Source organism: Bactrocera oleae, chromosome X (genome assembly GCF_042242935.1).
Source record: "Bactrocera oleae isolate idBacOlea1 chromosome X, idBacOlea1, whole genome shotgun sequence".
In the NCBI taxonomy this organism is placed as follows: domain Eukaryota; kingdom Metazoa; phylum Arthropoda; class Insecta; order Diptera; family Tephritidae; genus Bactrocera; species Bactrocera oleae.
In genome coordinates, this window is record NC_091541.1 from 16,362,990 (window position 1) to 16,388,813 (window position 25,824).

General features: G+C 35.3%; 1 protein-coding gene and 1 long non-coding RNA gene across 4 annotated transcripts in view; both read right to left on the reverse strand.

Moving 5' to 3' along the window:
* The window catches only part of LOC106623764 (RNA-binding protein MEX3B), a 680,038-nt gene that overhangs the window by 139,533 nt on the left and 514,681 nt on the right, over positions 1–25,824 (reverse strand). The window lies entirely within an intron of this gene.
* On the reverse strand, positions 18,461–19,842 carry LOC138858131 (uncharacterized). Its single transcript, XR_011397359.1, has 2 exons — positions 19,405–19,842; positions 18,461–19,338 (listed from the first exon to the last, which is right to left on the reverse strand). It is a non-coding gene; the product is annotated as an uncharacterized lncRNA (long non-coding RNA).

Here is a 25,824-nt window from a genome sequence, read left to right on the forward strand (position 1 = left end):
GGGCAAAGCACAGTACTTTGGTACCATAAATCTAGCTAAAGGTTACCATCAGATCCCAATGGCAGAGAAGGATATAGAGAAAACAGCTAATAAAATAACCTAAAAATCCAAGCAAATAAGTGTAGTTTTTTAAAAAGAGAAACCGAATTTTTGGGCCACGTTTTGACAAAAGACGGCATTAAGCCCAACCCAGAAAAAATTTTAGCCATGCAAAATTTACCAATTCCAACAACAGAAAGGCAATTAAAAAGGTTTTTAGGGACCCAGGCTATTAAAGAAAGTTTATTAAAGATTACTCTAGAATAGCTTACCCAATGATAAAATATTTAAAGAAAGATAACACAATAAATCCGAGAGATCCTCAATATGTAGCCAGCTTTGAAAATTTAAAAATTCTTATCTCATCACATCCAATTTAAAATTTCCTGAATATGACAAAAAATTTACAATTACTACAGATGCAAGCGATTACGCTATTGGAGCTGTTCTTTCACAGCAAGGCCAAAAAATATGCTTCATCTCAAGAATACTAAACAATCATGAGCAGAAATATGCGACGACAGACAAAGAATTCCTTGCATTCATGTATGCAGTGACTTATTTTAGACCATACATATACGGAGCAAAATTTAAGATAGTAACTGATCACTGCCCGATCAAGTATCTAAATAACAAGTATAAAGAGAAAGAATTTGCACCACGACATCAAAGGTGGCTTCTAAAACTCCAGGAGTACAATTACGAAATGGAGTATGTAAAAGGTAAAGATAACGTAGTAGCGGACTTCCTAAGTCGAGTTGAAAACTCGCCTAAAATAACTGATGGGAACGACGATGAATCAAATTTAGAAATGTCGGATACAGTACATTCTGCGGAAGAAGAACTGCTAAAAAACTCTGTAATCAAGGAAGAAATAGTGAATAAATATAAAGTTCAAATCATATTGACGTACAGTCCAAAATTTGAAATGCAGAGACTCCATGGGAGAAAGATGATAGAGATCAACCCAATGGAGTTGAATTCAGATATTAATGATTTCGATATTTTCACATGATAATAATTTTAAATTTGTCAAATGTACAAAAATAGCAACAGAAATAGAAAAAGAAGAAGATTTACATAAGCAAATCGCACTTTACCATAGTAATAAGTCAATGCATAGCGGAATAAACGAAACTTACAATACACTTAAGGACAAAATATACTATCCCAAATTCAAAGAGCACATACAGCTAATAATAAATAACTGTGAAAAGTGCCAAAGAGTTAAGTATGATAGGAAACCGATAAGACCAAAGTTTAAACTAACAGAAACACCGACAGATAAAAACGAAATAATACATGTAGACATTTTTGATTTCAAAAAGCAGTCGTTTGTCACAGTTATTGACAAACTGACAAAATTCGCGGCAGCATACAACATAACTGATAGAAATTGGAGGGCAAAGAAGGCTATTATAATTGAACATTTCGCGAAATTTGGAAAACCAAAACAAATCATAATGAACAATGAATTCAGGGCCGATCAGTTGATACAGTTCTTAAATGCAGAAGGAGTAGAGGTACACCTAACAAAACCAAATTTCCACACAGGTAATGCAGACATTGAGAGGCTGTACTCAACCCTGTTAGAGAAACTAACAGGAATTGATGATCCAAGTCTCTCAACAGAAATGAGCATACAGATCGTTATAGGTAACTATAATGACCGATAACACTCAACCATTAAATGTACACCTAATAACGCAAAAAATAGTATAGATCCAACCATTTAAAAAAAAACAATAGACCAGGTGAAACAAAACATAATACAAGAAAGAAATAGGTACAGAGAAGACTACGAAGAACTGAGATCGTCAGGGCCAATAAAAAACTACAAAAGAGTACGACACAAGGACAAACCGTATTTCCGAATTACCCCCCTGCAAAACATTCATGTAGCAAACATAAAGAGGCCACTTAAATTAGTTAAAGCAGAGAAGTTAGGCACTGAAGAAGAGGATAAGAGGTTGATCATAATAGTACATAATGGTGACATATAAAAATCAAACAAAAAAAAAAAAAGCTATTCACGGGCAAATGTATTTTCAGACCATGCGGACAATAGCTTTTCTGATGACCGCCATATAAGTGGTGACAGCGTTCCTGCAAGTAGCACCGATAATTGAAGATGCAGGATACACCATGATCCAACTCGGCGATGTAGAAATTGTTAATGAAGTATGTACAATACATCATATTATACACCCAAAACAACTAACAATTTTAGTAGAAGAAATAGAGAAAAATGTAAGACAGGCCGACATAAGTAACGAGGAACTTCTTTTCAATAAAATTCAAATAATAAAAGCAAAAATTAGATCCATTACACCCACGAAGCAGGAAAGTAAGAAGAGGGGTTTAATTAATCTAGGAGGGACAATGTACAAATGGTTGTTCGGGGTAATGGACGACGAAGACCGACAGGACATAATTAGGCATTTAGAAGTAATAGAGCGAAATACTCACAACGCAATAGGAAATATAAATAAACAGATCTTCATAAATTAGCATTTGAATGACTCAATTAATCTAAAGAAAACAATAATACAAAAGGACAGGGTTAAAATCTTAAAAGAATTAAATCAGATACAAAAGGAAAATAGAGAACTGGCGAAATTGGTGCTGTACAATGATCAAATGAGCAAACTAAGGTATATGGAAAGGAAAATTCACGAAATTCAGGATAATATAGCTGTGGCTAAAAACAATTTGATACAACCTGGAATGTTAACAAAAGAAGAAATAGATGGGTTCGATATTGATTTCTATAAATTGAAATTAGCCAAAATAGGAGTTGTGGCATACAAAGAGGAAGCATTAATATTCGCTATACAAATATTGTATATGATGATTGTGAATTTATGTATAACAATATAACACTAATTCAAGAAATAAGTGATGACATTTTAATAATAAAGAATGCACATAATGAAAGTCTCATTCAGACTTGTGATGAAAGAAACTTCTTATTGTAAAATAATTATATTATAAATTACGCAAATTGTAAAATAAAGATTAATCAAGAAAGTTTTAATAACAACAAAACCAAATTTATTGAGAGAGAGATTGTACATCCTGTGAAGATTTATGAAACAAAAATAAGCTTTGATAATATAGTACTAAATAATTTTAAAAACATTAGAGAAATAGAAGCGTTAACATATCATAAGAACATAACTTATGGCATTAGCTCCACCGTAATTATAATTACATTAACAAGTCTAACTATTGTTATTCTCATTTTAAGAAAAAAAATTATAATGGAAATTTTAAAACTATAAATAAAAGAAGTCAGGAGACTTCTCAGAATGGTTCTGGGGGAGTTATGTATAACGACGGCATGCACTGCACCACATCGCATGATCCGCCAATACGTGACTCAAAAAACAGACTCAGCATATTTTGAGCTTGCTGGAATGTGCTTTACAGCCGGACATTAATACAGTACAGCCGGACATATAATTTAATACTTAATCAACAAACAGACCTTCAGCGACATAATGCCCGACAGTATAGTCCAGGATATAAAGTTTTCGTCAAAACAAGCCGAAAATTTAAAAGCTTTATGTTGAGAAAATAATGCAAAAATCACTTTTGCAATGAATATCGGACGAAAAGTACACAAAGTAATTTAAAAATTTACAAAACTCTTTTGTCCCTAAGATTATCTTGCTATCATTTAGCTTTTGGGTTAACGCAAATCCTCAATTACACGAACTCCTACTAAATCGAAATTACATCCGGAAAGATCTCTGTTTATGAGGTGTACGGCTTCCTATTTCATAAGACTAATCTTTCGACATTCGAAGAGACAGATAAACTGCTATATCAATTCCCAAAATCACATGTCAAACGACTCTCAGAAAGCAAGGGTAATCAAATATTACAACTGTTAGACGCGGTTATAATTCATCATAGATAAGCCGCGGCCCTTATAAAAGGAAATGAACAAAACATATCAAGAATTGATCTACCCAAAAGAAAATTGATGACAGGTTACTGTAAAATGTTATTGCAAAATGCAAAACAAGCACAAATTGGCACAGAAAATATTTTTCCGTTATCTTCTACCGAAAGTAGAGCAGTTATATTGTAACATGAGTAATAATTGGGTGATTAAACATAGTTAACCAAATGCTATTAAATCGCGTCAAAAAGTCAACACATGACAACAACACGAGCAAAAGCGTAATCATAGCGATTCGCATTACAACACCATAAGCGAACACATAAGCTTAGCGATTGTGTTAAAAGTAATCGGTAATCGATTAATTCATCACGCACAAGTAAAGTCGTTCCCCTTTCCCTTCTTCGGTCTTTTTAATGTTCAAAACACTTGTGTATCTATGCTTGACAAGTACAGAGTAAAAACTGGGGTTTTCGTCTCCACCAACATAGGTTATGAGCCCAGATCAATGGTTCCACGTTACGGTTCAGGCAAAGTAAAAGAGCTTTTTTACAAATAAAATTGCGTGTGTCGCATTAAAAGAATTTTTATCAAAAAAATTTCCTAATGAAATTGCGTGTGTCACATTCAAAAGGAAATGGCGCAGTCGGTACGATAACAGTAATTGAATCTCGATGCGATAGCCAGAATTACCAATTCAATTTTACATTATCAATACATTTTATGTTATCCGCTAAATATCTTTCGTAAGGACAATCCGTATCGGTCAACATTACTTTAAGTCTTAAGCTGAACGTCAATCAAAATAAACGTCGATACGATTTTTTAGCGTTGGTCTTAGGACCAGAAGAGTTTAAAAAATATTGCCACAATAAATTCATTATACCAAATAGATAAACTTGATGGTAAGACATTTTATTCGCGGCATGTTCAAATCAAAAGTGTGCTCATGCACGGTGGATTATGGCACATAGTGAATGAAAAATATTTCATCCTTCATCATTCTATCATTTTACTTTCAAGTCCACCAAGGCAGTACGAACATATTGTTGTAGCTATGGAAACTAGATACACGATACCCACGTCAACTGTACTAAAGTTCAGTTTCTGGAGGAATACGAAAGAAAACGGCAAACGAGAAACAATGTGAAAATTCGAATAAGCGAAATAAGAATATGGAGAACACAAGTGATTTAATTGCGGGCAGCGCGGTCATATCGCTGCGAATTGTAACATAAAGTGTAACAAGAGACGATGGTTCGACAACACTACCTGGCTTCTCGATAGCGCAGCGATATGCAATAATCGAAATTTGTTCATTTCGTTAAAAATACACAAAGAAAAAATTATGTTGGTTGGAAATAACTATATTTCCGCTGAAGGTATTGCAGAAATGCAAATACAATCACATGTGGTGGTACCATGGCATGAACGTTATGGACATTTAAATTATAATAGCTTACAAGAATAAGTGAACAAAGATATAATTCGCGATATGGATAAAGTGAAATTTGCAAAATAAATCGAAAATCATGCAAAAGACATTTTAGGACTAGTGCATACAGATATGTGTGGTCCCTTTCGTAAAAAAGCCATTAGGAGGCGCAAGTTAATACCCTCCCCTAAGTAACCGCTCGAAGGTGAGTTCATAGCACGCAATGTAGTCAACCAGAAGCTGCAAGTGAAAACTCGTATGACAATATAGTTTAAGCATCACCATGTACATATAAGTTATTGCGGGTATCTTCTCCGCAGCAAGAAAGCTCGCGCGAATTACGTCGCAGTCGTTGCAAGCTAGTTCGCTGCCGACGTCAACGTCAATAATCAATCCAAATAATTTACACATTGACTGGTCTGCATAAACCCAAGCAAAGCATGTTTACAACACATGCCAGCCAATATTCAAATTCATTGCAAAGTGACAAATAAATGTGTCACAACATGACACCTAACAAATTTCATATTTTTCAATTCCTTTTTTGCGGCACATTCGACAATCATATTGCAAAAAACCAGAGCACTGGGCCAACATTGCGACAATTTCGAATATCATTGCTGCAATGCTGAACACAAATACATTGCATTGCGGCAACTACAAAAATCATAGGGGCAATGGCATACATAATAAATAATATTCATATACGACATTTGAATACTCGGAAATATTAAATTAATATTCCGACATACACACAATTCGTTACATGAACATATATATACAATAAACCTTTAAGTAACTGCAATACAAGAGCCGTAACACAAAATATTACAAAAAAAAGAAATATGTTTACAATGAAAGTAAGAATAAATTTATGCATCGTGATAAGTTGTGTTTCTCTGTAAATTGTACCGAAGTTCAGTCCACATTTCTGGCGAAGTCGAATAATTTTGAAGAATTGTACAAAACTCCGGTCCCTTTTCAGAAGAAAGCGAATAAAAATTAGTTAAAAATATTCCTAAGAATATTATATTTAATATAAATCTTTGAAAACAAAATTCATAAACAAACTATTATTGTGCCAAAAGTGCTACACGAAAGTTGAACTGATTTGATTATAAGAAAATACACATACTATAAAAAAAACAAGTAAGGAAGGCCTAAGTTCGGATGTAACCGAACATTTTATACTCTCGCAAAGTCAAATGGTACACTCGTTTGAGATTTCTTTGTGGATTGACTGATATTTTTGGTAGAAGGTCAACTATAGGCACTGGGGTCCACATATTTAGTACTTAGGGGCTTAAACAGTTTCCGTTCGGTTTAGACAATTTTTGGTCACAAGGTGGCATAGTTTAAACGTATTATTCAAGCAAAGTTTTACCCCGATATAATCATTGTTGCTTGATATGCATAGTGGGAAGTGAAAGAATCAGATGGAATTGAAAATGGTGTTGTATGGGAAATAGGCGTGCTTGTAGTCCGATTTCGCCCATTTTCGCACTGTAATATAGAAATATGAAAAGAACGTTATGTACCGAAATACCGAGCAGATCTCAAGATATGGGTTTTCACCTAAAAGTGGGCTGTGCCACGCCCACTGTCTAATTTTGAACGCGGTTCCTATATAGTCATCTCATACTATCCCAGAGATAAAATTTAATGTCTCTGGCGTGTTTAGTGCTTGATTTATCGCGCTTTTAGTAGTTTTTAACAGTACCGTTATATGGGGAGTGGGCGGAGTTGCCACCCGCTTTCAACTATTTTCACACCGTCAATATAAGTGCTAAAAACATTTGCTTCAAGTGAATTTTGTTATTATAGCATCAGCGGTTTAGGAGGATATGCACCTTAAACCTATTAGAGGCGGGACCACGCCCACTTAAAAATTTAACTGCAGATGCCCCTCCTTAATGTGATCCTGTGTACCAAATAACAGTCTTGTATCTTATTGCAGAGCTTAGTTATGGCAATTTATTTGTTTTTGATTAATAGCGTTTTGTGAGCGTGGCAGTGGTCCGATTACGCCCATCTGCAATACCAACTGTCTCACGGTACCAAGAAACATGTCTACCAAGTTTCATAAAGATATCTCAATTTTTACTCAAGGTACAGCTTACACGGACGGACAGACGGACAGACAGTCACCCGGATTTCAACTCGTCTCTTCATCCTGATTATTTATATATATATAACCCTATATCTAACATACATAACATGATTGAACTTAATTTTGAACAAACTACAATGGCAAACCTCCAAGAACAGCAGCAACTCCCTGTAACCGAATTAATTAAAGAAGCAGGGAGAATACGCTCATACTTCGACGATAGAGAAAATTAAATCATTCCTGCGATAAGTCAACTTAATCCTTTTTTTCTTCAATGACATCATAGCGATGCAACAATGTATCCTGGAAAGGCACGTCAAAACTAAAATACATGGTGTGTCTCTACGGGTCATCCAAACATTGAGTGCGGCGGCAACATGTAACGATATCAAAACAGAGCTGATAAAGTATTTTGGAGTTTGCGACACATGTAATCAATCTTCACCGAGACGAGATAAATTATAATGTAAGTCAATGCTATAATAAAATATCCTAGATAAACTTAATTGCAAGTATAATGAGGACCCGTATAAACCGTTAGAGTATTCCTTTTAAAAACATTTTTGTGTAACATAGCGCTACTTTTATCCTCAATAATCTATGCGAGAAATATAAATTCGCTTATATTAGCCTATTACACCTTAGAAGAAATAGGCTTAGTAAATAATAACAGCAACTATACAAGGACCTTTTTTTACATAATAATCATTATAATAGTAGGAAATTAAATAAATCACTTTTCTTTAATACCCTATCCGAAAAACTGTTATAACACACGAACTAATAGCACTACTACCAAAAGAATTCAATGAAAATAGTTATATTGCTTGGAAGGTATCAAATTTTAATGATAGGCATTTCGACGCCATAATAGGACAAAATATCCTGAACGTCATGTTCGGCATACGGTTTGTTAGAATAACGAAAATCAATATAGGTAGTATTTTGGAGTTGGGGTATTCGGAGACTAAATTCGCATATTTTCAGCATAATATACTAGTATATGCAATATTATAGGTCCGGTTGTTATTGCTAAGATATTTTACATATTGACTGATATACAATATGACAAAAGGCCAATCGAAAGTCTGAAAATCTTATTTATTATTCTCATATACTTAGAAACTGGGGTAATATTGACCCGTTTTTATCCATTTTTGCCAATACAACATACTGTTAACAGAATAAAATACTCCCTGAGTTTCATAAAGATACCTCACATACCATCAACAACATATGTGGAGCAAAATCAACCGGATGTTTAAAAATTCAACCAGTGATTTGTTATATGCGGGCTAGGACAAGTTGTTATACGATTTTACTATTTATTTTGCACAAAGATGAAGCATTATAAGAAAAGTACATCCACTTAATTTTATTGAAATTGCTTACATATGAAAAAATCATATGGAATATATTAGGTCAAGTAAAAAGTTCGTTCGGGTTTTATCTAAGAGATGGCGTTATTGTCCATAGTACTAGTGTTACGTGTCGCATCATGTCACTATACGGCGCTGAAAACTTGTTTATTCGCGCTAAAAGTTTGCCTTTGACAGTTTTTCGATTGATTTACTCAGTTCGTTGTGAGCGCTCGTCAAAGATGGACACCAACAAAGAGAAAATTCGCTATATTTTACAATTTTTCTTCGATGAAAGCGAAAAAGCAGCCAAAGTGGCTGAAAACATTAATTTAGTTTATGGGCCCGATACTGTAAACGAACGTGTAACACAAAAGTGATTTGCTAGGTTCTGTTCCGGTAATTTCGATGTCAAAGATGCACCACGCGTCGGGAGGCCTGTCGTCGAAAATTGCGATGAAATCATGGAAATAGTGGAAACAGACCGTCACCTGAGCACTTATTTAATTGCTGAGGAACTAAAGATAAGCCAGAAAACCGTTTGGAACCATTTGCATAACCTTGGTTTCAAAAAGGAGCTCGATGTTTGGGTGTCGCACGAACTAACGCAAAAAACATGATGGACCGAATTTCCATCTGCAAATCGCTGCTGAATCGCAACAAAATCGACCCGTTTCTGAAGCGGATTGTGACTGGCGATGAAAAATGGGTCACTTATGACAACATCGAGCGCAAACGGTCGTGGTCAAAGCTCGGGGAAGCGGCCCAGATGGTGGCCAAGACCTGATTGACGGCCAGGAAGGTTTTGCTGTGTGTTTGGTGGGATGGGCAAGGAATCATCTTCTGCGAGCTGCTCCCCTATGGCCAAACGCTCAATTCGACACCAAGTGATTACCATATTTTCCTGTCCATGGCGAACGGGCTTAATGGTGAGAAGTTGGCCTCAAGAGAGGCCTGTGAAAATTGGCTCTCCGAGTTTTTTGGCAATAGGGACGCAGTCTTCTACGAGAGGGATATAATGAAGTTGGCATCTCGTTGGCAACAAGTTTAGTAACAAAACGTAGCATTTTTGACTTAAATCGGACAAATGTACACAAAGTTATCATCTTTTGAAAAATCAATAAAAAACCGAACGAACTTTTTACTTCACCTAATATAATGGTGCTAGGTAGGAAGTAGGCTGTCAATCACGCCATTTTCCATTTTCGCTCATTGTGAAATGGGATTGTTAAAATTTGAATGTACCAAATTTTGTAGAAATTGATAAAGTAGTTCCGGATATATATGATTTCGCCTAAATGTGGGCGGTGCAATGCCTATCGTCCAATTTTGACAACGGTTCCTTTAAAACCCGCTGTGCCAACCTGGATATAAAATTTAAAGTCTTTAACGCATTTAGTTATTGATTTATCGCACTTTTAGTGGCTTTTACAAAACTGTTATAAAGGGAGTGGTCGGGGGTCCGACTGCTTTCATTTTTACACTGTCGAAGGAAGTGTCAAAAATATTTATTCTGTGCAAATTAGGGTTATATACCTCGAATGATTTAGAATAAATATACATTTAACTTAATATGAGGCGGGGCCACGCCCACTTTAAAAACATTTTTCAACCATAGATGTCCTTACCTAATACAATCCTCTGTACGAAATTACAGATATATATCTTAGTTTAGTGTTTAGTTATGGCGATTTATAAGTTTTTGATCAATGCCGTTTTGTGGGTGTGGCAGTGGTCCAATTACGCCCATCTACAATACCAAACTTCTTATGGTGCCAAGGAACATTTGTACCAAGTTTCAGCAAAATTTCGTATGTTTCAGCTTACACGGAGGGAAATACGACCGCACTCCTTCAAGAAAAAATACAAACTAACCGAAACACCGATGGACATTAATCAAATAATACATGGCTATATACACCAACAAAAAGCAAAGTTTTATCACTGTTTTACATAGCTCTTCAAACTCAGTAAACATAAAAGAATTCTTAAGACAGGAATCCATTCATTTTACAAAATCAAATAACCACACCGGAAACGCTGATGTAGAAAGGCTACACAGCACAATTTCTGAAATATGTAGGACACTGAAGGCCATGAAATCACCACTATCAACACAAGAAAGAGTTTTAAAAGAATAGAATTTAATTTTTTTAGAATTTAAAAGAATAGAAAAATGGAACAAAAAGCGCGAAATTTTTGGAAACATATACTTGTTCCAAAGTTTAAAGAAAAACAATTTTCAGGTGAGGTGAATCCTAAGCTCTTTGATAATACCACTGGGACTGACGGCAACCCAACCCCATTTCACAATCGAAAAGATCAAAACTAGTCTTGGATACATGGATGAATGGATCGAAGACGTTTACCTCACTGAAACCTACGACACTGTATTACATACAATAAATATAGAAGAAATAATAGGTATAATCGACCCAATTCACAAAAATATACAACATACTTGCCTACAAAAAACACAAATTTGGAAAATGCTACTCGACACTATAAAAACTAAAGCTTTAACCTTAATAACACACAGACAGCGAAGAGGCCTAATAAATATATTTAGAACAGCTCACAGATGGTTATTCGGTACTATGAATGATAATGACAGGCAAGAAATAAAATAACATCTGAGTTCAATAGATACAAATAACCATAATGCAATTAAAAATCTTAATAGTCTAATAAGAGTTAATAAACATTTTAATGAAACATTCTCTTAACTCAAGTCTATTATACAGAGCGACCGTAATTTAATTATTTCGAAATTAAATAGGATAAATAACGTTAACATTACACCAACATATGTATGCAATAAACGTTTAAGTAACTACAAGAGCCGTAACACAAAATGTTACAAAATATCACCAAAAAAGAAAAATATGTTGTAATTAAAGTAAGACTTAGCCTAAGACATTTCATTTTAAACAAAAATTACAATAAATTTATGGACCGAAGTGATAAGTTGTGTTCTCTGTAAATGCTGCGGAAGGAAATCGGACACCCACAGCGAGTCACGTAAGCAGCAGCGTGAACGGCTTCGCTTTAGGTTTTGTTTTAAGCTTACTTAGATTTAAGTTCTCAGTTTTGTAAAGTAACTCACCAGGTGCAGCAACAATAAACAAAAGATTAACGAAACTTACTAATTGGCGCCCAACGGGAAATGGTAAATGATGATGCCGTGTGTCGGAAGTGGCGCCGTCTTGTTGAAGCCAAATGTCGGCGAGAACTCTTCAATTTCAAGCATCAAATAATCCGTTATCATGGCGAGATAACAGCCGCCATTGACGGTTACGTTCTCCCTGGCATCATTTTTGAAGAAATATGGACCGATGATTCCACCGGCCCACAAACCACACCAAACGATCTTCTTGGAGCTTTTCTAGAGCCCATAGAGAGAAACGATGTCGCTTGGGAAGGTCGAGCGACTTCAGTTGTTGCACAAGCTGGATTTTGTAAGCTTTCAATTTTAGATCTCGACGTAAAATGCGTCAAGTCGTTACATACCTCAGTTCGGGTTGCTGCGAACGGCGACGAATCGACTCTCCACGGTCTTCGTGTACATTCTCAGCTACAGCCGCTATATTTTCTTCACTGCGTGCTGGACGTGGTCTATTTGGTCGAATATTATCCAATAATGAATGAATTCTTGGTTTCAAGATGGGTGGTGGTATTGCAAATAGTACGCTCAGTAGGCCGATTATGTTGGCCATAAGATGAATGAAGTACGCGAACACACATTTTTTACAGAACGTGAATTTTTGCAATAAAGCTGAGCAATTTGTAAACGTTGTTCAGGCGTAAGTCTTTCCATGGTAAAATGCCAATTAATATTGATCAAACAAAACATGTCAGCTTGACGCGACTCATGCGTGATATGTCAAAAAAAAACTATTGAATAAAGCACCTCTACTTGGATGACCCGTTACATAAAAAGAAAAAACGAAACTGCAGAGATTCGTTAATCAGCACTCGAAACAGCGGCAACAAAAACAGCACCAGCAGCTATAACAACAACCCCTCAAACTGTACAATATCAATTAAAATACCCAGTAGGAATTTCTAGCACAAAACAAAGTTGAATCAAAATACGAATATTTTTTTTTTCTATTTCAATTGAAATAAAATTCACTTAAAATGAAGGCAGCTGCCATATCACATTTTCAACTCATTTTAAACAGCAATGAATTGCAGAATTCGACGGACGAGATCCAAACCAATTAACGGGCTTTATTAGGCAAATTGAAGACATATTACTCACAATAACAACTTTTGATGTAAATAACCAAAGAATTTTATTTAATTATCTGAAAGGAATATGCGTAGGAAAAACAAGGATATGGACAAGTTAGTGATTGGGAAACACTGAAATATATACTTCTGAGAAATTGCGGGGAAAAGAGAAGTTCAGCGGAACTTATCGATGAATTGAAGACTATCAGTATCGACTCAACGATAGAAAATTTTCATTTCAGAATCAATTAAATTAGAAATAAATTACACAATAGGATATTAGCACATAATGATTAAAAATTTATACTACAGAAACTAATAGGATAGCTCTACAAACGTTTAAAGAATATCTTCCAGATAGATTTTAATGAAAAAAAGTTCATATGCGAATTTCTTGATTTCAACAAGAACTTTGACGGACGCATTGGTAACAATATCTAAACGAAGATAAGTGCGATGATACAAGTAGATTACCCAACAAGATTTATAAAAACAAAAAAAGCAATAATGAGTTTTTATCCAACAAAGGAAGAAGAAATATATAGCAGAATGAGCTATAAAAGAAGTGTGATGGAGATCTTCAATGGTGACATAAAAGATAAATGTGTCACAGAATTCGTTGGCACCGATCACCTTAACCGTATAGACAAAAATATACTTATTAATACTTGTATACTAAAAATATATAAAAGCGTATTTTAAAATGATAATATAACATTTACAAGTTTACTAAAATTTACTGATACCCAGAAATACATAAACCAGAAATAGAAAAGCCTCTTGACCAAATGCAAGGCATAATTAGAGCTTCCTCTAGTCCTTACAGCAGCCATGTTTGGCTGGTACCTAAGAAGCTGGACGCAACCAATGAACAAAAATGGCGTCTTGTGATCGACTACAGAAAGTTGAACAGCGTAACTACAGAAGACAGATTTTCAATTTCTAATATAGACGATAGTGCGGAAGATGCCAATATTTTTCACTGCTTAATTTAACTAAACGTTTTCATCAAATTGAAAGACTAATGAACGAAATACTAAAATAATATATCGGAAAAATCTGCATTGTATACATGGCCGATATCCTAGTATTAGGATACAGTCGTAGAAGAGCACCTGGAATCGTTGAGTAAAATTTTAATCAGATTAAAAGAGAAAAACTAAAATCTATATACATAATTTGTTACAACACTTATAACTCGAGATCAGCTAGACCAATTTTCATGGTTTTTGGTTCGTTAGATTTGTCCCCGCCCCAAAAAGCAGAATAAATCTTAAAAATAATGAAAACTCGACGAAAACATAATTATAATAGATGAATAATTTTCCCTAAATGTTACTTTGTTTTGTACCTGCTAAACATTTGTTGTCTATACTGTCAAATAGTATAAGTAATGGTTGACATGCATTCAGAAATAATGACAAATGATTAACATTCAGATGCACTATCCAAAGTATTGTAGTAATCTTTGTCTTAGGTTAACGAAAATGTAAATGTTAGAAGATATTTTACATCGAATTCGTATTAGCACAAGAAATCCCGATATTGAGGCGAATGAGGAGATGCATAACCAGGCTTTGCTCTTGATCGAAGATATGTGTTACCTCATTTGCGGCAGTTTGTTAGTTAGGTTAGGAATGCCAGCGCCCGAACGCGGAATTAATGACGCATGAAATAGAAAATTGGCACGTGAACGTGAATATGATCCACATGAATTAGTACAGTCAGTTCAAACGAACAACAGAGAGAAGTCTATAATACATTGATTAGTGCAATTAATGATGGAAATGGTGGCTTATTTTTTCTGGATGCTCCTGGCGGAACTGGAAAGACATTCCTCATGTCATTAATTCGAAATCAACGCTTGCCTCAAAGCATCAAATCTATGGCAATATGCAAAGAAATTTCAACTGTCAGTAGATATGAGAGTTGCATTGTTGAACGGTCTATCTGCTGATGATTTCTCCAAGCAATTGCTGACTATCGGTAATGGCCGTGTTCCTGTTGACGAATCGAGCGGATTGATTTCGTTTCCTCCAAATTTTTGCAATTTCGTCTCATCGAAAACCGAGATTATCAACAAGGTATTCCTGGATATAATTGCTAACCACAAAAATACTAAATGGTTAAGTGAGCGAGCAATTTTGGCGGCTAAAAATAAAGAGGTAGCTGAACTAAATATTATAATTCAGAATCAAATCGTAGGTACTCTGTATTCTTTCAAATCTACCGACTGTGTAACGAACGAAGATGAAGACACTAATTATGCAACTGAATTTTTAAACTCCTTGGATGTGCCTGGTTTACCACCACACAATTTGCAACTAAAGGTTGGCTCAGTAGTCATCATGCTTAGAAATTTAAATCAACCAAAACTGTACAATGGAACACGTTTGGTGATGAGCAAACTGATTCACGCGTTGATACTCAAAAGAAAATTTAAAGATGAGGAAGTTCTTATTCCAAGGACTCCGATGATCCCAATGGATATGCCCTCTGAATTTAAACGAATTCAATTCCCGATTCTTCTTGCCTTCGCCATGACGATTAACAAATCACAGGGCCAATCATTGACTACTTGTGGCGTCAATATAGAAAATGCATATTTTTCTCATGGTCAATTGTGCGTGGCGTGTTCACGTGTCGGTAAACTATCCGCTTTATTTGTTCTTGCGTCTGACAAAAAAAACAAAGAACATCGTTTACCACAAGGTGCTTGAATGAACAGTGTTAACATGCTACACAACATGCTTTAATTTAATCTTCTTTTTCTGACACGTGTTTGAAGTACTTAGTTTTTATTTGTATTCTCTTTCTGTATCTATTTTTGATCATAAGAAAATACTTTTATATATCTATCTATGTTCATATTTATTTTGTATCATTGTATTACGTTCTTCACAGCCTAAATTTAAAAGCATTTTTAGGTATTACAGGATATTATAACGGGTGACCAAAGTAGAGGTACTTTTTTCAAGAGCTTTTCTCTGACAGATTACGCGTGAGTCGTGTCAAGCTGTTTTGTTGTTTTTGTTCAGTATTGTTTGGCATTTCATCATGAAAAACTTATGCCTGAAAAACGTTTACAAATTGCGCAACTTTATTACGAAAATTCACGTTCTGTAAAGAATGTCTTTGGCGATGCCCTCATCAGATGGTCAACATAATCGGCCTACTGAGCGTACTATTCGCAACACCATCGCCCATCTTGAGACAGAATTCATTATTGGATAGTATTCAACCAAATAGACCACTTCCAGCATGCAGTGAAGTAAACATAACGGCCGTAGCTGAGAGTGTACACGAAAACCGTGGGAAGTCGATTCAGCAGCAACTCGGACTGACGTATGGAACGACTTGGCGTATTTTACGTCGAGATCTTAAATTATTTATTTATTTAAAAGAGAAATAATTATAACACTTATTTATATATAAAGCACTGACTGCTAGGGCCTTCCTCTTAATTTAATGTTACAGATTAACATATTCCAATTATATTGCTTAAGTCTAAGGAAAATTTAAGTTTAGTTTGTACTATTGCATAATTATTTGTTTATTAGATATTTAATTTGCAGATTTGAAAATATTTTACAAAAAGGTTAATGTTATTGTCATCTGTCCGATTTAGTAAGTCAGATGGTTTGTCGTCGCCAAATATCGAGACTCTGTGTTGTTGTAAGTGAGGGCAGCTATCGAGGATATGAGGTATTGTGACGTCTTCCGAACCACAAGAATGACATATGAATTGTATGTCGAATCCTGATACGTATGAATGTTTTTATATTCTTACAGGTGATGGTATAAGAATACTGTGGGTTTTGGCCAGATGGGTTTAGGAGTTTATGGTGATGATTGCTGTGTCTCCAATCGCTTAGACAACAGTCGGTAATGTGTTGTTTAACCAGAGAACTTAAAACAATGAGAAGGTGCAAATTGAATTTTGTATGATGCTCGATTGGTTGGCTGAAAATTTGAGATCAAGGAGTTCACCACTTTCTGTATAGTTTTGCTGTTATTTAACAGAAATGAGAATTTTTAACAAAGTTCTCTGACAAAATACGTATCTACCAATATAAAGAGAAAAATGAAATAAAATGAATGAGAAAACAAGAAATACAAATGCCACTTCACATATGCATGATTATTTTTTGCCATATAAACGATTTTTATGATGAAAAATTGATAAATTATTATTTTTTTGCACAAATGCTACATTGATAAAATGTGAAAGATTATGCAAAAAATGATATTTTACTATTTTCATAATTTTCTAATTTCAATTTTTACAGAATTAATAATTTATGTATGTACATCAATATGTTATATTATATAATATAACTAGCAAACCTGGCGAACCCCGTTTCGCCACCAGATGGCTTTGTTTTATGTAATATTTCGTTTGGTGATTAAAAGATGAAGAACATTTTTTTTTTGTTTTATATTTGGAAAGGAAAAATTTTATTTCATTTGAAATGAAAAATGAAGTGTTATTTAGTTGAACTTCTCTAAGTAAATGAAAGTGGATCCAAAGTAAAAACTGAATCGAAGCGTTATACGTGTCCGCAAATTATCCGTTTCATTGAAGTGCTCTTTGGAAAACCACATTTTTTGTTTTTTGGTCTGACGTTAACACAAACAAAGCGGATGGTTTCCCAACTCGTGAACACGCAACGTATAACTGCCCATGTGAAAAACAATGATTTTCTAAATTTATCCCGCAAACACTAAGCGATTGGCCATGCGACTTGTTAATTGTCATTGCGAACGCAAGGCGAACTGGAAATTGCAATCGTTTGAAGTCAAACGGAAGATCAGTCGAAATATATACATTTTCACCTGCGTACTTTCCGTTAATAATGGTTGCTTCAATCAAATTCGGCATAAGTCTTTTTACCGAAAATCGAGTACCGTTGCAAAGTCGCGGCGGATTCAAATTACGCAATATCATAATAACTGTACCAACTTTGAGTTGCAAGTTATGTGGTGGAAATCCTGGTAACTCCAGAGAGTTCAAAATCTCCGTTGGATAATTTACTACATCATCGGGATTTGTTATGGAATCAACGGAATTGTATGTCACCAAATCGCCAGCAATTTTTGATTGAATTGTGAAACTCAGTGCCTGTGCATCATTATTCTTTCCGGCAAGAATTGCTCGTTGACTTAACCAAGCATAATTCTGATAATTCGCACTAATGGTTTGGAAAACATTTTCAAAAATAGCTAATTGAGAGTCTACAAATCGGCAAAAGTCGTTGGTAAGAGTAATTAATCCAGATGTCGCATCAACTCTGACTTTTCCATTTCCAACAGCTAACAATTGTTTGGAAAATTGTGCAGCAATTCGATCATTTTGAAGTTGAACTCTCATATTAGTGGTCCATAAAGGTGATGCCTTCAGGCAAGCATTCAATTCATCTGCAGCCGTTCCACGGGGAATTACTGGCAACGTCTGCCTGTCAACAATAATTGCAGCAACATCATTAACGGTGGGTGCATTGAATCTTCGCACATGTTTACCTGTTGGGGTACAATCAGCATTTTGACAAATTTGTGCGTATCCGATGGCATTCGTTCCAATTCTGTTTTGAACATATTAACCACAGCATTATTAGCGTGAAAAAATGCTTGCAACTGTTCAATAATTCGTCTCTTTAACTGTTGTGTTCCCTGTATATTGCACCGCTCATTCAGCTGATCGACCATCGACGAAATGAAATATATTTGCAGAAATTTATGCGGTTCATCTGGTGTTGGCACCATTGAACCATGCAAATGATATATTTGTCCTTGTATCTGTAATTGCAAACAATCATTTGTTGAAGAATACGGTGTAACTTATGATCGTGTGATGGTGTTTTTTTTTTTGTCATGCGAAAGCAGTTATTGTATTCAAGGATGTGTTGAAGAAAATGGCTGGAATCGGGATCACTTCCATCGAACAATGGTTTCAGTGGCTGTGGTGGTGTAAGTAATGGATCCAGTTTGACTTTTCCACTTGCGCAGCACAATCCAGCCGTTTCTCTTTTGAACTTTAACGCATTGCAATATCGGCATATAGTCGTCATTGGTCCAATATCTAAGTTTGCATCATCACTGTAGTTCGCAGTGGGATCAGATTGGAATGCCAAGCGATTGTATGATGCCAATGATCTTCGTGTGCTCACGCGTTGTCTCAATCACACGTGTTGCTGGCTTGCATGCTTGTGCGGCGGCCGATGTTGGCACGTCGTCCTCTAGGCATTTTGGACTATGGATAGAGTGGTGAATTTAACCTCAAATGCACGCTCCACATAATTTATACAGTTCAACTTACCACCTTAAAGACAAATGCCTGTTGTTGAAATTGAATAAAAATTTGCACAATACACGTGATTGATTTGATGGTTTCCAATTGAAATGTTAGTTCCAATTGTAATGAACGAATAACTTATTTTTCACAATTTCACAGTGAACACAATACCGGTTTGTCACATGAAATTAATTGAGCAGAGAACAATGAGTAGCTGTCAAACAATGTATCACGCACCGGCGCCATCTACTTAAAATATTGGTTTGTAGTACATGCTATGTATCAGAGATGGCGCTGTATGTGAAAAAAGATTTTCCCGCCTTTCTGTTAAAATATTTCCTGAATTTTCTTTGCTATAAACCTCACGGAGCCCGAGACCTTTCCAACGAATACAAAACCGTGGAAATCGGTTCGTGCGTTCTGGAGTTATAGCGTCAGGAAGGAAAACCCGACTTATTTTTATATAATAGATAATATATTATCAATTATCAATAAATACATGTGAGCGCACTGCTCTATATGTAAGTATGTATGTACAAATATGCATATGACCGCGCAAAATAAGTAATGCATACACAAATCTACATACATTTAAGCGTACAAATGTAAGTACGTCAGCCAATAGGAAAAATACAAACATTGTTGTACAAAAACAACAATTGTCTCAAATAGCATCAGCACCAGAAATCAATATGGCAGCCAAATTGACAAATCCTAAATTTGTAGTAAATCACACACCAACAAGATTTTCATTCATGAACGCTGGCGCACAAGCAATAAGCTAAGTCGTTTCATTCATAAAAGCAAACGCCTTACACATCTCCCCGAGCATGCGTTTGCCTACAAGCGTCTTTTCGCGACGATGGCAAAAGCTAAAAATCATAAATTGAACAAATTTCTGATATTCCCTCTAGAAGGGAAAAGTGACAACCCCTCAAATATGAGTATTAAAATATTTTAGAATAAAAGTGACAACATAGTAAATTTGTCGATTTACAATTCAAGAAACTTTTTAAAGAAAATATTTAATATTCCTCTGATTTATGTATACAGTAAACCCCGGTTTAGTATCACTCCTCCAATCCCTCTTATCTGCCGGTTTCTTGCTGCATCTCACTTTTTTTTTCTTAATTTTTTAAAGAAAACGGTAATTTTTTTTTAAATACATAGAAATAATCTAATATCTAATCTAATCTAATAAAAAATCTGCATCTTTGGTTTTGGCACTTAACCGGGATTGACTGTGGCTAAATGAGTTACGCCTCCCCCCTCCATACGCGCCACTGAGCGCCAACACACCACACCAACACGATCCACAAGAAGACTCCACCCACTAACACACACCATCACACCACGCAGACATCACACCCCACAGACACCCACACATACACATCACATCACACAACTCTACACAACTCACCCTTCAAAAGGGGCTAACAGAGGACAAAACGCCTCCTTTTTTCGTTAGCGATCAAACCGACGAGACGTCCGAGATATTCCGCCCGTGCTACCCTTTTGTATACGCCGTGTTTTTACTTTAAAGTGAAAAAGGTGAGTGAGAAGTGAAACGAATAAATATTGGTCCTTCGAGCCCTAGTGGACAGCACTATGGGCAATTAAACATAAAAAAAAAAAAAAAAACAAAGTGCAGTGACAAAGTGCCAAAAAGTGAACAAAAACGAAAAAAGTGTGAGAAACAAAAAAAAAAAAAAAAAAAAAAAAAAAAAAAAAAAAGTAACAAACACATATAGTGCAGTGCAGTGACACAAACATACATATATACATAGCTATATAAAAAAAAAAAAAACATAAGTGCTGTGCAGTGCAGTGGAAAAACATATACACATACAAAACACAAAAAAGAAAAAAAAAAATATACATATATATATATATACATATATAAACATATATGAAAGAAGTGCGGTGCAGAGTGGCATACATATAATACATACACACATAGAAAAAAAAACAACAAAACCAACAACGTGCGCGAAATAATAAAAAAAAAAAAAAAAAAATTACAAACGGGCGCGAATTTCAACAAAAAAAAAACAACAAAATTACATACAAAAAAAAAAAAAAAAAACGGGCGCGAATTAAATAAAAAAAAAAAAAAACATGCCACTCTACAATAACAACCACACCAGCTCAACATAGTCAGCGCAGCCAAGCAGCAGAGGACTGGGCCACAGAAAGCACACGCACAAGCACATACGCATACAAATACCCCCAAATACCCTTGAGGCGGTACAAAGTGAGTTGTATCGATTCCATTTAGCATATGTATATATTCTCTTTTTGTATGTATGTTGAAATTTATGCCTTTGCGGTTTATTTTTTACAAAAACCCATCTTAATAAAGGCAATAACAAAAAAGAGCGGTTACCAAACTGTTTCTATATTTCGGTTTATTTTCCGGTAAAAACCGAAATACCGCTACAAGATAAAACAGTTTGGTAAAAAATATATATCGAACGAACTCTTGATTGCCTAACTGCTTACCGTTGTGTTCAAATACACAAAATATCTCTAAAACAAATAATTCAAGTATTTACTTGCACAAATTTCCAGCAATACCCCTTATACTTTATCAAGTATAAGCAGGTTTGCGTAAAATAAGCAAAGGCAATCAAAAGCAAAAAAAAACAAAAAAACAAAAAAAAGCGAAAACGTACAAAATAAATTTAAACATACATATACATATTATATTTAACATATATAAATATATACATACATACTATATTAGGAGAAAAACCTACAACATACATATAATACTAATACTTGCTATATATACATATATTATTAATAATTGATATACATACGTATATACATAAATTTCAATCGTATACCTGCGGTACATTTTTCTACTTTTCGCGGTCTTTTCGCACCGCGTACATATATTCCGTACAAATATATTACGTGAAATACATACGTATATACATAAATTTTAATCGTATACCTGCGGTAAATTTTTCTACTTTTCGCGGTCTTTTCGCACTGCGTAAATATATTCCGTACAAATATATTACGTGAAATACATATGTACATATATACATAAATTGTACAAGAATACCTGCGGTATATTTTTTCCTTTTCGCGGTCTTTTCGCACTGCGTACATATATACACGCACCGGTATACAAACATACATAAGTACTTCGCTTCAAAGTCCACATTGGCAAATATTCCGCAATACCCCTTGTTCTTTGTTAAACAAAAACAAGTAGGATTGCATATATACATATAATATTCTAAGTCCACATTGGCACATACTCGCAATACCCCTTGTTCTTTGACCAACAAAAACAAGCAGGATTGCGCAAAGCATATTAAAATACAATATTACATACATACTTTATGTACAAAGTGCATTGATCTCTAAGACGAGCTCTCAATTGTGCATAACGACAAGTACATATGTATCAGCTGATCCGCTTATAGGTATACCCTATAGGAATTACGGACACATTATACATACAAATAAAAGTAAAAATAAAAACATTTGCGATTAATATTAATTAATTAAATAATATAAAAAAAAAAAAACACGATAAAAACCCGAAATACGCGTAATATATTCATTTAATTAAATAAAAACTCTTACTATCATAAAAGAGTTAGGTACTCAAACGTGTTTAAAAAACGATATTAATTTGTTAACAAAAACCCTTATTTTCTTAAAAGAGGTTTCAAATATACATATATTTCTTACATTGGAAATATTTTATTTTATTTCGGCACATCTCTTAAATGAGCTCAGACTCGAAAGATTCGAAAACAACTCAGTTGCTAAAAGTTCCAAAAATGATTTCTGAAGAAAAGAGTCCATGTACACCTGCAGAAGCTACACGCTCAAAACAAGGTGCTACAAAACAAAAACGGGTGAAAGATATTTCATACACCAAATTTATCTCTGAGAGTGACAGTCTAATACGATACTGCACTCGATTTTCATCTTCGCCGATTCAGGACAATTCTGAATCGGTATTAGAAATTAAAAAAGACAATCTTGATAATTTTTGGACACGTCTCCAAGCTGCATATGACGCAATAGTAGAATCTGACGACTCAGATCTACCTGAAAATTTTAAATCCTCGGCTTACGCCAAATACGAAAACTGCTTAGACCAGTTCGAAGAAACAAAAGCAATGATTTCTGATCAATTAAAATTAATCAAAGCAATTGCACCTACTCCACAGCCAAGAGTAGAGCTGCCACAAATCCAAAGTCATGAAGCAAGTTCAGGCATCCATCTCAGGGTGCCCACATGTGATACAGAAATCTTTCATGGTGGTTATGAACAATGGCCGTCCTTCCGGGACATGTTTACTGCCGTTTACATAAACCATCCAAAATTAACAAATGCACAAAAATTGTATCACCTCCGATACAAAACAAAAGGTCAAGCAGGCGTTATAGTAAAACAGTTCGCACTAAATGACGATAATTTCAATTTGGCTTGGGAAGCTCTTAAATCAAGATTCGAAAACGAAAGAATATTGGTCGATAAACAAATATCGATATTAATGAACTTGCCAAAAATTCAAAGGGAAACTAGTGAGGAATTTATCAAACTTCAATCCACTGTTTCAAATTGTTTGTCGGTTTTATCGACACAAAATATTCCCACAGACAGCTGGGATCCAATACTGGTAAACATATGCACTGCCGCATTACCAGAAAAATCATTACTTCTATGGGAACAATCGCTCTCATCACGAAGAAAATGCCCCACGTGGCAACAAATGAAAGATTTCCTAACTACCCAATATGAAATCGCAGAAAGGGTAGATAAAAAAATGGTCAGAACGAAACCCGTTCAACATGACCTAAATAGAAGCTTCCACAGACCCCAAGCCAGTAGCAACAACAATTTAAATAGAAGCTTCTTCAAAAATCAAACGTTCACATCCGAACAGTACAAGCAAACGTCATGCGAACTGTGTACAGGGGGGCATAAGCTCAAATCTTGCGAGAAATTCAAAAAAATGAATATTACCGATCGAAACAATTATGTACGAACAAAAAGGCTTTGTACAAATTGCCTTTCACATGCACATACACTTAAAGAGTGCGAAAGCAAATTTAATTGCGTTTATTGTCATAAACGACATCATTCAATGCTGCATTACAGCACATTTACCAGCTCATCCCCAAACAGCGCAAATATGAAAAGAGCCACGGGTTTAGTTGCAACAGCAAATCCCGAAGTGCGAAATCCCGAAAATTGCCAAGAAGCACCATGCTGCTCAAAGGCATTAAAAACCCAAACGCTACACAGCGAAAATCAAAGTAGAGTACTACTACCCACAGCAGTTGTCTCCATCGAACACCGAGGAGAACTGTTTAAACTTAGGGCCTTAATAGACCAAGGATCACAACGATCTTTCATAGCGTCTAGGGCACAAAATAGGCTACAACTGCCAACAAAACAAGCCAACTTTGAAATTACAGGAATGGGCGGAAGAGTAGTTCAAAACTCTAATAAAATCTGCTCCATTACCTTAATTTCCCCCCAAGCGGATAAGCACATACAAGCAGAAGCTATAGTCTTACCGCAACTTACAAATATGCTTCCAAGCTATCACATAAATAGCAAGCATTGGCAAAAGGTTTCACACCTAAAGCTAGCAGATCCCAACTGCAACACTCCCGCTCAAATAGACCTTCTATTAGGAAGCGATCTCATACCACAGATTATACTCGAAGGTATTGAGAAAATTTCAAATACACTTCTGGCACAAAATACTATTTTTGGGTGGATCCTAAGTGGACTAGTTTCGGAACCAGTTACCACCATGACCACTCAGGTTGAGGAAATCTCAAACGAATACCTCAATTCACAATTGAAAAAATTTTGGGAGTTAGAAGAACTCCCCCCCATATCAATCACAACCCCTGAAGATCAGTATTGTGAAGACTTTTACAAAGCCACAACTACTAGATCAGATAATGGTCGGTACGTCGTACGACTACCACTAAAACAACAATTTCCTAACATACTCGCCTTAGGTCACTCTCGCACCTCTGCAGTACAGCAGTTTTTAAGTATGGAAAAAAACTTACTTAAAAAAGGTGAGCTTAAGCCAGAATACGATGGCGTGTTAGAAGAATACCTCCATTTAGATCACATGGAGGAAGTAAGCCCATGCGAAAAAATCATAAATGGCAAATATTACTCATTTTACTTGCCTCATCACGCAGTAGTAAAGCCAAACAAAAAAACAACTAAAGTAAGAGTTGTCTTTAATGCATCAAGATCTACTAGCTCGGGGAATTCCCTAAATGATATTCTATTTACGGGACCCACGCTCCAACCAGATTTAATGCTACTCATTTTAAATTGGCGTATATTCAAATACGTATTTAACGGAGACGTCGAAAAAATGTATAGGCAAATAGTCGTACATAAAGACGATCAAGATTTTCAGCGAATTATTTTCC